This window comes from Mirounga leonina, unplaced genomic scaffold (genome assembly GCF_011800145.1).
Source record: "Mirounga leonina isolate KUSES-001 unplaced genomic scaffold, KU_Mleo_1.0 Mir_91, whole genome shotgun sequence".
Lineage (NCBI taxonomy): Eukaryota > Metazoa > Chordata > Mammalia > Carnivora > Phocidae > Mirounga > Mirounga leonina.
Genome location: NW_023270839.1, coordinates 33,760,630 through 33,773,399, shown reverse-complemented (window position 1 = coordinate 33,773,399; position 12,770 = coordinate 33,760,630). Strand labels below are relative to the sequence as shown.

The 12,770-nt window shown below is 36.6% G+C and overlaps 1 protein-coding gene across 2 annotated transcripts in view; it reads left to right on the top strand.

The window, feature by feature from the left end:
- ADAM10 (ADAM metallopeptidase domain 10) overlaps nt 1–12,770 on the top strand; it is a 135,671-nt gene that overhangs the window by 1,893 nt on the left and 121,008 nt on the right. Inside the window, exon 1 of one of the 2 annotated variants that reach the window (XM_034994505.1) lies at nt 8,908–8,926. The exons of the other annotated variant lie outside the window; for it this stretch is intronic. The gene's annotated coding sequence lies outside the window, so the exon portion shown is untranslated. Of the gene's footprint in view, nt 1–8,907; nt 8,927–12,770 lie in introns of those variants that run through there. 2 annotated transcript variants of the gene reach the window in all.

Here is a 12,770-nt window from a genome sequence, read left to right as displayed (position 1 = left end):
GTGAAACAATAAGAATATAAATTGGTGTAGCCTGATGGTTGAAGAAAAAGTAAATTAACAGCATAATTTTTGTGGGTTAAGACCCTTGGTACACAAAAATCTAAATTCAGAACTTTGGAGTCATTTATAAAGTATCATTTTGCATTAAACATTAAAAGGCTACTTACTTTTTCATGTTTACGCAGAACTTTAAAAAAAAGACACTAAGAAACTTTCATTTTAAAATTAGTATCAAGATTGTAGCCTTTGGGTACTTGGAGATATTTGTAATTTTATTGTAATATATACTATTTTTAAATATGAGCCTGAGCTATTTATATTTATGGTCAAGTTTGTAAGAAGTTTATATGATGATGATATGTAGAATAGAATATGCTCAAATTGAATATAATTTGTTAAACATATGAAAGACATGAATATGTTTATGTAGACAAGAAGTTGTAGTGGAAATATGGATTTAACTTTGAAGTATAGATTTTTATGTACTTAATAAATGATTTTAGTTGCCTTAGTTGCTTCCTGAAACAAACTTTCCTAATGCACAAGCATTAAACTTTCATTTCTAGCACATGCCCCAGTCTGTTGTATATGTAGAAGATACCATAAAATTTGCAGAGTTCAGTGTTTATATAGATGTGTATACATAAAATTGCTTTTATTATTTGTAACCACATTAGAAATTTATTGGAACTATTCTAAGTAAATATAGCCCAAATATTTTTTATGTATGTGTGTATAGTACTTTTTAACACAAATATTTTGGAGAGTTGTTGTCTTTTCTCTTTTTAAAAATTAATTGGTATGTTTGAGAGGTCAAAGATATTTTAGCTCTAGTAGTAAATTCAATCCGACAGTACTTGGGTTTGATGAAATCATACATAAAATGAAGTTTAGAGTCTGTCATGTTTTGTATGTTTAAAAATCTGGCGTAAATCCTTTGTTTTGTACCATGCATTCTTTAGAAATAAGTTTTCTGGAAGTTTGGCCAAAAGTATTAAATTATTAAAGCTTAAGCTTAAACGATTTCTCTCACTTCTACCAGCAAATAAGAGTCTATGAAGTTAATAAGAGAGATTTGTCTCTATCTTTAAGGAGTTCTGCCTGTTCATCTTTTTGAGATTGATAATCCAGTTAATTGTATCATTTTAAGGTCCATTCAAGCCATGCCCTACATTAACTGTATCTTTTCTGTATACACAGAACCTCTCTGAGTAGCAGGGGTGAGGGAAATGGGCACAGCAGGCACCTCTGTTTTCTGATTTTTTTTTTTTAATAACTTGTTTAAGATCTTCAAGGGTGTCTATTTATTATCTGATCTCTTAAATTTTCCAAAGGACTTGCAGGGTTAAGGAGGGGCAGTAAGGGACATTTCTGTGATGTCTATTGTGTATCTGATACTGTGTTAGGAGTTTCACTTTTCAACATTTATGAGAGAGTGGTGGTATTTTACAGTTGAAGAAATAGGCTTGAAGAAATAATTTCTTTCATTATCCACCTGCTAAGTGGTGAATTAGACATTCAAACCCAGGCCAGCTTGACCTCAAGGCCTGAACTTTACCCATTGCCCCCTCATAACCTTTTTGAAAGCAGTTCACACATTAGGTTAAAGGTGGCCCCTGGGCTGAGCCACCTTAGAGATGTATTGTTTGATTCGCAGTGTCTTTAGGTTTCAGCTAGTTATCAACATTGAAAAATCGGGAAATTCCTCAATGAAATTCACAGACTTCTAAAATTTTTTTTTTTTTTTTGGAAGAATTGGAAACCCAGGCTCTTCTGGGCTGCATTCCTATTGTCTGTAGCGGAGTGGTAGAGCAGTAACTGCCCTCTTTAGACTGGGCATGTGCTTACCGGTCAGTGCAGTTACTATCATTCCTCCTGGTAATACACTTGGCCTGCTTCACTCATTTTTGTCACCTGTGTGGATCTTGCGACTATGTTATTTGCATCTCTGCCTTGGCTTCATCTTACATAGATGAATCCAGTCTTTTAGAAATGTTCTTTTGACTGTGACCTCTTATCCAACTTTTAATATGTGTTTTAATTATTTTTACAGTAGTCTTAAACCTTTGTTAATAAAAGCTGTGGCATACCTATTCTTTTTATTTAGCATAAGATTATTAAATATTAAAAATCCTATTTTCACAATAACAATTTGAAGTTCTTAAAGAATGATGGTTCTGATTTTTCCAGATCACTTTATCTCAACGAGCAAATAAGAAACCATTTCTTTTTCTACTTGGATGAAACTCACAGGAAAAAATGGTTGAGGGTCATGCAAGTAAAAACTTAGGCTTTTTTTCTTTTAAGAACGGGTCATAAACATAAACTCTGCCTTTGAAATTCATGAAATGAAGTAATACATTAAACAATAAGGTACATTTTCCAGCGTTGTTGGGAAATGACAATGACAGGTTCAGATATGAGAAGATTCCCAAATAAGTCTCTGGGACCAGACTTGTAAAATTTTGGCAATTTTTGATGGAAGTTTTTCTAGGATACATTACACATTTACTGTGCCCTTAAAATGGGCTGACTTCAATCTTCTCTTAAATGATTGAGGTTTAATATAGAGAACAGCTGTTACTGTTCTGGGCTCTATTGTAGTTTCTGTCCCCCCTCCCCTACCCCGCCCCCCCAACAATTGAAATGGGTATTCTAAATTTATTCTAGGTGATTGTACTTTTTATTCTTGTATCTGGTTTCAGTAGTATTTCTAACTTTTTGGTTAAAATTCCTGGCTTTCTTGCAAACCTTGAGGATATCACCTTCTAATTAGTTGTTTCTAATACATTTTCTGTGGGGAAACTAAATAATCATACTTGATATGCTTGCATGCAAAGTGGAATAAATAAGTTCTGCATCTTTTTGGAATAAAGTACATGAACTTTAGATACATATATATTTTAAAATTTATTTATTTATTTATTTATTTATTTATTTATTTATTTTTTAAGATTTTACCTATTTATTTGACAGAGAGAGACACAGCGAGAGATGGAACACAAGCAGGGGGAGTGAGAGAGGGAGAAGCAGGCTTCCCGCGGAGCAGGGAGCCCGATGCGGGGCTCGATCCCAGGACCCTGGGATCATGACCTGAGCCGAAGGCAGACGCTCAACGATTGAGCCACCCAGGCGCCCCTAAAATTTATTTTTTAAAGTGATGTGTTCTTTTTAAAAGATTTTATTCATTCATTAGAGAGCACGCACAAGCGGGGGGGGGGGGGGCGAGGCGGGGGGAAGGGCAGAGGGAAAGCTGGCTTCCTGCTGAGTTGGGAGCCAGAAACGGGGCTTGGTCCCAGGACCCCAAGATCATGACCCGAGCCGAAGGCAGATGCTTAACTGATTGAGCCACCCAGGCGCCCCTAAAAGTTTATTTTTAATGTATATGTTTTGGCTTGTGGAGTTTAGTGTTGAGGTTCCCTGTTCTGAACAATTAGGATAATGTTGTATTAATGTATTTTGGTAGTTAAAGTGAGACAAGGTGGAATGGAGAGAAAAAAACTGATAGATAACCAGGAAGACACACCAAATAAAACGCACACTCATTTGGTTGCAGGTAGATCATTTCCCAGATCTGAATCATGAGTACTTTGGTTCCAAACTAGTATACTAGATTATTGATATTAAACATACCTTAAAATGTGCAATTGTAATATCCTCTGCAGGAGTGCAAATTGTATGTTAAGAAAAATATTCTCTGTATTTAAAGGAGCAATTAGGTAAAAGGTAGATGACAGAGGCTCCGGATACTGTGATATACTGTGTTTTATTGTTAGTTTGAAGTAAGGTAACTGTTGTGTGTTACAGATTTGGTGAGTTTGTGATTTGCATAAAGTTAAATTTGTCTGTCTTTGAATTGTATCACATTCTAATGGTTAGAAAACTTTTGCCAAAGTTGGAGGTATATTTTTGGGACGGCCTAACTTAAAATATATACATGGAGTAACAAAAATGGAATTTGTGTGTGTGGAGAAGTTGTGGGGCAGGGCACATAGTCATTGGATATAGCTGCTAACACAAGTTTCCGTGAGAGGCCTGTGTGGTTACTAACTGGGGGAGACGAATTGTAGATACAAAAGGCTGTGAACAGAAAAACACAGTGGTTTCAGATCTGAGCCCCAAGTCACAGGGCAGATGCTCCAAATTCTAGGAATTGATTTGCATTTGGTTTATTTGCACATGGGCAACTCTATGTGACATGCTTGGGTAAGGAGCCCCAAGTTTGTTTTTTTTGGAGGAATTGATTTATTTAACGATTGTTAGTGATTCTTCCAAGCAACTCTAAAATGCCTGCTTTTCTGAATAAAAATCCAGTAGTGGTAATTCTAACTAGTTTAACTGTCAATCTTTATACTAGGAAAAGAAAGCAATGTTAATAAGAATAAATGGGAAAACTGTAATAATGCTACCAGTTCAATCCCTATGAGGGCAGTAACATTGCTATCTAGCAGTGTGAAGGCTTTCCCTTGGTACTAGTGGAGACAGTCCTGTCTCACTAGGTTGCAGGAAACAGTAATACTGAGAATAGTTCTTAGAGAATGTAGACTCCCTTTGAAACTGGGTGAATTCATTCTGAAGCTATTACAATTCCAAGTAAACAGTGTGAGAACGTGTACAGCGAGAACATTGCTGTTTTAGTCACCAGTTTATTGTATGTCTGTGGTTAGTAGGAGTCATGAGCTACAGTCTTGAGTGAGAAGTAAAAAATACTGAGTTTGTCAGCATAGACAGAAATGCCAAGATATAAAAATAAAGTTCCAATTATGTATTGTAGTTGCAGATGAAATGAGGATTTATTTCCCCAGTTGGGGAAAGCCTTTTGAGGAAAGAGAATGGCATAATAGTCTAGTAAGGTGCTTGTAGGTTTTCTTGCCTGGAATGGAGAGTCCATGGCAGGAAATAAGAAGTGCTAGCTGGGCCATGATAGCCAGGACTCCAATTATTCATATTCTAGGCCATTATAGCTGCAAGGTAGAGTGTTACGGAATGTTGGTTGGAGTCCATGTTGAGGAGTTGGAATATGATACAGTAAGGAATAAATTAGTTGCTTGATGAATTGTGTGTTTAAGTTCTATATTTATTTCTGTATTGTAGAAATAAATAAGGATAGAAAAGAAATCTCACGGAAGAAAACTTATAAAACTTGGCAGAAGTTTAACATGAAGCTAACAAAATTATTGAAGGCTCACTCTGTGTTGAATTTAGATCTCAGAGGCTGTTGCATTGGAGAGAGGGTGTTTTCATAAAACTTAGAGGACCTCACATCTTAAGATTTTGAATCTAGGTAGGTTCTAGTTTGGGATGTGTGTCATAGTCTGGGATTTTATCTGACTTGCAATCTAATACTTTTGTTGGGGATTGGTTGAAACTTTGCAGTCTTCCAGAAATATTTGGCTTGTCATTTGGGAAGCACTGCTCCAGAGTTGTGAGGTAGAAGTTTGGTGAATTTGGAGGGGAGGGGTTCGATTTTTTTTTTTTAAAGTAGGTTCTACGCCCAGTGTGGAGCCCAACGCGGGGCTTGAACTCATGACCCTGAGATCAAGACATGAGCTGAGATCAAGAGTCAGATGCTTAACTGACTGAGCCACCCAGGCGCCTGGGAGAGGTTAGAATTAAAGATACATTAACAAGTATATTTTTGCAGGTATATATTTGTTATCAAGTTGGAATTAGGCTCTTTGGCAAATGTACATATATGATTTTTGGAGCAGAATTTTCTATTTGTCTTTGCTTGCATAGATGATGGCAAGGGATACAGTACACATATTTGAACTTTGGATTTAGTTTTCATAAGAATACAGATAGAAACCTATACCTATGAATTGAATGGGATATTAATTTGCCACCTCTTTTCCTAAGAATTAATTGGGATAAGTTTGTAAAAATGCTGGAGACCGTAAAATGTTATACAAATATTATAAAAATTATATTGTTTCCAGGCCTACTTTCATTTGGAATCTATTAGTTTCTTTTTCTTTTTTTTTTTTTAAAGATTTTTTATTTATTTATTTGACAGAGAGAGACACAGCGAGAGAGGGAACACAAGCAGGGGGAGTGGGAGAGGGAGAAGCAGGCTCCCCGCAGAGCAGGGAGCCCGATGCGGGACTCGATCCCAGGACCCTGGGATCATGACCTGAGCTGAAGGCAGTCGCTTAACCAACTGAGCCACCCAGGCGCCCTGGAATCTATTAGTTTCAAAATAAAGATGGATAAAATGTATTTCTAGAAGTTGAAATGCTAGAAAGTTGATACCAAGCATTAGAAAATAGAATTTATCTTTTTATTTTTTTTAAAGATTTTATGTATTTGATAGAGAGATAGCGAGAGAGGGAACACAAGCAGGGAGAGTGGGAGAGAGAGAGAAGCAGGCCTCCCGCCGAGCAGGAAGCCCAGTACAGGCTCGATACCAGGACCCTGAGATCATGACCCAAGCTAAAGGCAGTCGCTTAACCGACTGAGCCACCCAGGCACCCCTAGAAAACAGAATTTAAGAAAATCCATAATTCCTTCACAGTTTTATCACTTTTAAATATTAATCATTCAATCTTTTAAAATGCTTATTATTATGAATTTGCATTGTAATATTTATGCAGTTTTGTATCCTTCAAAAAATTAGTGTGTAGTTAAAGTGTATATGCAGAGCAGACACTGAAACATTTATAGACTAGAGACAGTTTTGGTTGTCATACCTGGAGGGATGCTACTGGCATCTAGTGAGTAGAGGCCAGAGATGCTGCTAATTATCTTAAAATGCACAGGACAGTCCCCCACACCAAAGAATTGTCTGGCCAAAATGTTAGTAATGCTGAGAGTGAGAAACCCTGCTCTAAGGAAATTTGAGTCTTTTTACCTTTTTTTTTTTTTTAAATTTCTGATAGCTTGCTGTCTTAATTGATTACTCAAGTTTCATAAGCTTCCATATTTCTATCCTGTTCAAACCTTTTTCCTCCTAGTGTTCTATGCGCTGCAGCTCTGAAAAATTTACTTTTATCATTTATCTTCCAGCATTTCCCATTCTTCATCTTCCAGTTTGTGGTTGGAAAGTAAATCTGATTCTGTTTATTTATAATAGCAATTGAATGACTGATAACTCATGAGGATTATTTAAAAACCAAACCAAATCAGTTGCTTGTTAACCGAGAAGAGCCATAGATTAGTAGGATTTTAGTTTCTGTGGGGTAGTTTTGAGAGACTCTGTCAGCAGCTTCTGCAACTCTGTCTTCAGAATTTGTTCTACTCAGTTTCAACTTTTCACAAAATATTCTCTTCAAAATTTTAATGCATAAGTTCTCAAAAACTTTCATTATCTTTTTTATAACTCTATTCTCCCTTCCTCTTATTATCATCATTAACACCTTTGGCAGAATTATTTTATTTGCACATCCAAATTTCCTGGAAGGAGGTAGAGGTAGATGCTTTGGGGTGTCATATGGGAGAAGGGTGAAGTAATGAGAGTGGGCTTAGGATGAAATGTGGGTGTGGGGTAGATATACACCAACTGGGGAGTTGTGGCTGAGCCCATTGTGTGTGTGTTTTATTTAGGTAGGTTGAAAGTCACAGTCCCTTACATGGGTTACTGTCTGTACTTGTGTCTGCGCTTATTGAAATGGTATAAAGGCATTTCAAATGAGCACAGAAATCTAAATTATGCACATGTTCCATTTTTGAATTTGTAAGTTGTATTTCATACGTTAGTGGTATAAATTTAATACATTCAGTATGTTTTAATCATTGATGTTTCGTGCCCTTTGTGATTGATTTAGTTTATAATTTAAAAAGAGCTACTTATCTTAATTTCTGAGCCAGCTAGCTTTATTATTTTTAATTTTTAGAAACCAGTTCATCTCAAAAAGTGGATGTGTTGAAATATGCTCATAATTGTAGGACACACCCTACTGTCTTGAACTTTCACTGGAACTGTTAGGTGTAGACATTTACTTGTAGAAAATGATCTAATTCATTTCTAGTGAAGAAATTGATACTGTGACTTAAGTTTGAAGTCACATTGTAGAAGTAACTTTTTCTTTTTTTTTTTTTTTTAAAGATTTTTATTTATTGTTAGAGAGACCATGAGAGGGGGAACACAAGCAGGGGGGATGGGAGAGGGAGAAGCAGGTGCCCCGCTGAGCAGGGAGCCCAGGACCCTGGGATCATGACTTGAGCTGAAGGCAGACGCTTAAATGACTGAGCCACCCAGGCCCCCCAGAAGTAACTTTTCTAGGAGTACAGTAAAGGTACTTACATATATTGCTGAAATGTAGGACATGATAGTTCCTGGAAGTCTACCTTTGTCATACAAGGGAACAATTTTGTTAGTGGTATTTAGTGCTTCAAGATCAGAGTGAATATATATCAAATATAAGAAGCATTGGTCAACACAGTGTGATGTCTAAGACATAGTTGATGACTCAAGTTTCTCAGGAAGGAAATACACTTTTCTGTTGGGGAAAAATGCTCTTGATACTTAATTTTAGAATTATACAAGTGAAAAGTCTGTTGAAAACAACTTGATTACAAGTAATTTTTCTGAGGAATGGAAATGTGCCAGCCTTAGCTTCTTCTTACACATCCTCTCATTTATTGTAATTGAGTTTTTCTGTAAATAGGAAGCTCTGTAATGTCAAAACATGTTTGCCAATTTTTCTTCCCCCATTCTTAAAATTGTAGAATAAAGTTTCTTTGATATAGATAGAAAAAAAAGTTTGCTATGTAATATTGCTGTCCCACACAAAGATGATGATATTGATGATATGTGATGATATATCAGCAAGATATATTCTGATTATTTTTTCATCTTGATGTTAATGAAATTTTCATTCTATGTTTTTTGCCCTATTCTTATATTAAATTTAGATTGGAACAGAAGATTGTAGGTTTTGGATTCAGAAGCTGGGAAGGAAGCTTTTGTTTGCAGCATTCCTAGAAAGTAAGATGCTAACTACCCATGAAATATGGAAAATATTCATAATGTTTAGCATTTATGGAATTGTTATTATATGCCAGGCACTGTTGTTAGGGCATTTTGTGTATTAACCCAGTCTTTACAACATCTCTGTAAGATAGGTTCTGTTATTTTCTTTTCTTTTTTTTTTTTTTTTAAAGATTTTATTTATTTTTTGACAGAGAGAGAGACAGCGAGAGAGGGAACACAAGTAGGGGGGAATGGAAGAGGGTGAAGCAGGCTTCCCGCCGAGCAGAGAGCCTGATGCGGGGCTCGATCCCAGGACCCTGGGATCATGACCTGAGCCGAAGGCAGACACTTAACGACTGAGCCACCCAGGCGCCCCTGATTCTGTTATTTTCATTTCACAAATGAGGGAGCAGGATCAGGGAGGATAACATCTTCAATGTCAGAGAAGTCATATACTTACTGGGGAAAACTGGAATTTGAATCTGGTCAGTCTGGCTCCAGAATTCATGCTCTTAAATACTATACTGCCTCTAAGAAACATATCTTGTGCTTTGAAAGGCATTGTATAGTGAGGTTGTTAGATTCTGCCTTTGTACAAAGAATTATTTTGCCATCAATTTAGGCTCTTTATACTTATTTGAGCCATTTGGCTTTTGGTCAGTCAAGTTCTTTACAAGGTTTTTCTTTTACATTAGAAAATGTTTAGAATTAAGGAGAGGAAAGCACCTTTTAGTTTTTTTTTTCTTTTACAGTAGAAAATGTTCACAATTAAGGAGAGGAAAGCAGCTTATAGGACATTTTATTCATAATACCAGATCAGTTTTGTCATAAATTTGTGTATGTTCATTTTTTAAAAGCTTGAGGATACACAATAAATCTCTGGATGGTGAGATATAAGTTAATGTGTTTCTACAGTAATCAGGAAACAAATATTTTTTTAAAGCAGATTGCCTTTAGTAAGAACCAGTATCCGAAGTCACCAGACTTTGAAAAAAATTACAGGAAATAAAAATACTATTCTCAAACTGTAAAAAGGGAGACACTTTCTAAGCTCTTCAGTGGCAAGGAGACCAAGTTATGTTTTTTTTTTTTTCTATTTTTTAGAACTTGCTGGCCATTTTTCTACTACTCCTGCATGTAGGTGATTTTCTGGTATTGCTTTACTTTTTCCCCAGTTTTTTTTTTTTAATAAGTTTTGAAAATTAGTTATGTTTTCTCCATCTAATAGATCCAATCCAGTTATCCTTTACCAATTTTACACATAGGCATTTACTCAGTATATACTATATTTTTTCCCTAACTTCGTATCTTAAAAGCTTCTATACTTTTTGAGAGGTTGAAAGTATAAATAGTCCAATTAACATTTGTATACCTTTGATCTAAATTTATTAATGGTTATCTTTTGCTGTGCTTGCTTTATTGCTCAAGAAATATAAGTAAAAAATACGTATTTATTTATATATTTTTTCCTCTGAACCATTTGAAAGTAAGTTGTAACACTAAAGACTTCATTATGCATCTCATGAGATTAATGACATTATCTTACATAACTAATAAGATTACTTTCTCTTTTTAAGTGTGGGGATGTTCAAATTTCCCATGAAGCTTCTAAGTACTAGGCACTGTGTGAATTTATTACATGCTTTCTGAGGGCCAGATTTCCGTCAGCTACAACTAAGGACCAGAAAGTAAAATGTTGGGATGCTTTTATGTATGGGTAAAATAACGTACAGTAGAGAAAGGAGGAGACATCATTGACAGAATACTGCAGGATGGAGCTATTTTATGTAGGAACAATGGCACAATAACAGTAGCCTATAGGTTATCATATTTTATGAGGACATCTTAGAATAAAGATGTTAATAAGGATGAGCCTGGCTCAAGAAGATGTTAAAGTAGAGGAAAAAATTAATAATGGTTCAAATGGAAAGATATTTGGACATAGATAAACCGGTTATCTAGAAATTTTCCGCAGTGGAAGCTGTCATTTTCTGCTGATGTTGGATTACTAACATCTTACTTGTACTTTAGGTTAAATGTATTTTATTTTTATCATTGTGAGATAACAGATTTGTTTCTCCATTGCTAAGGACTTTACATGAGAACATCGTTACTGAGTATTCTATTCTATTCTTTTTTTTTTTTTTTAAAGATTTTATTTATTTATCTGAGAGAGAGAGAATGAGAGAGAGCACATGAGAGGGGGGAGGGTCAGAGGGAGAAGCAGACTCCCTGCCGAGCAGGGAGCCCGATGCGGGACTCGATCCAGGGACTTCAGGATCACGACCTGAGCCGAAGGCAGTCGCTTAACCAACTGAGCCACCCAGGCGCCCGAGTATTCTATTCTTAATAGAAGGAATAAAAAGGTGTAACAGATTGCTATCCTTTGAGTCCTTCTTGTTAACCTTCCCTGTCTTTCGTTTTGCCCCTCATGGGTATTATATCAGAGTGATAAAAAAACTCCAGGTCTGTATTAAGAGGCAACAACAGAACATTAGCTCTTTTTCATTATTGTTTTGTTTTTTTGCTCACAGATTTGTTGGCTGTGTTTCCTTTTGTACAAATCTATTTCATGTAAATAGAGGATTTAACTTAGAGGAAGAAAATAGTCTATTATGGGCCACAAATCACATGTTTTTTTTTTTTTTTTTTAAAGATCTTATTCATTTATTTGAGAGAGGATGAGATAGAGAGAGCATGAGAGGGGGGAGGGTCAGCGGGAGAAGCAGATTCCCTGCTGAGCAGGGAGCCCGATGCGGGACTCGATCCCGGGACTCCAGGATCATGACCTGAGCCGAAGGCAGTCGCTTAACCAACTGAGCCACCCAGGCGCCCCACAAATCACATGTTAATTTAAATTGCAATAGACCTTTGAAAGAAGTAGTTTCTGTTCCTGGATTTACTTATAAGTTGCTTTATTTATTTTTTTTTTAAAGATTTTATTTATTTATTTGACAGAGAGAGATATAACAAGAGAAGGAACACAGGTGGGGGAGTGGGAGAGGGATAAGCAGACTTCCTGCCGAGCAGGGAGCCTGATGGGGCCTTGATCCAGGGAGCCTGATGGGGGGCTCGATCCCAGGACTCTGGGATCATGACCTGAGCTGAAGGCAGACGCTTAACGACTGAGCCACCCAGGCGCCCCATTAGTTGCTTTAAATAACCCCTAATATAGTGATGGCCCTCTATATTTATTTGTATCTCTAGCCCAGTCCTCTCCTTTGATTTCCAGCCTCCTGTATACCAGCTATATATTGGGTTAAATGTCTAGTGGGCATCTCAAACTTAACATGTCCAAAACCAAACCTCCGATTCTCCTCACCCCTTGCCTTTTGTAGTCTCTCCCGTCTCATAAATGGGAGCTCTGGCCAAAAACTTTGAGTTATATTCTTCTTTCTCTTACCCTCTGTATGCAGTCCATCAGCAAATCCTGTCAGCTCCTTCTGCAAAGTATGTGCTGACTTTGAATACTTCTCACTAGTTCCATTGCTACTACCCTGGTTGACACAAGACAACATCCATCTCACTTCAATTACTGTAAACCCTGCTAACTCTTCTCCCTGTTCTCTTGTTCTCCCGGTCTTTTTTCAACATAGCAGTCAATGTGATCCTGTTCCAAAGGTACTCCTTTTGTCAAAACCATCCACTGGCAAATTGTATACTTTAAAATGTTACAAATGGTGAGTTTTATGTTATATGAATTGCACCTCAAAAAAAACAATAGCAAATAAATAAATTTAAAAAACCCCATTCAGTGGCTTACTATTTTAAGTAAAAGCCAGAGTCCTTCTAAGTGGCTTGTGAGGCCCTACGTGATGTACATTGTATGCTTATCTCCCCTGCAGTACCTCTACAGTCC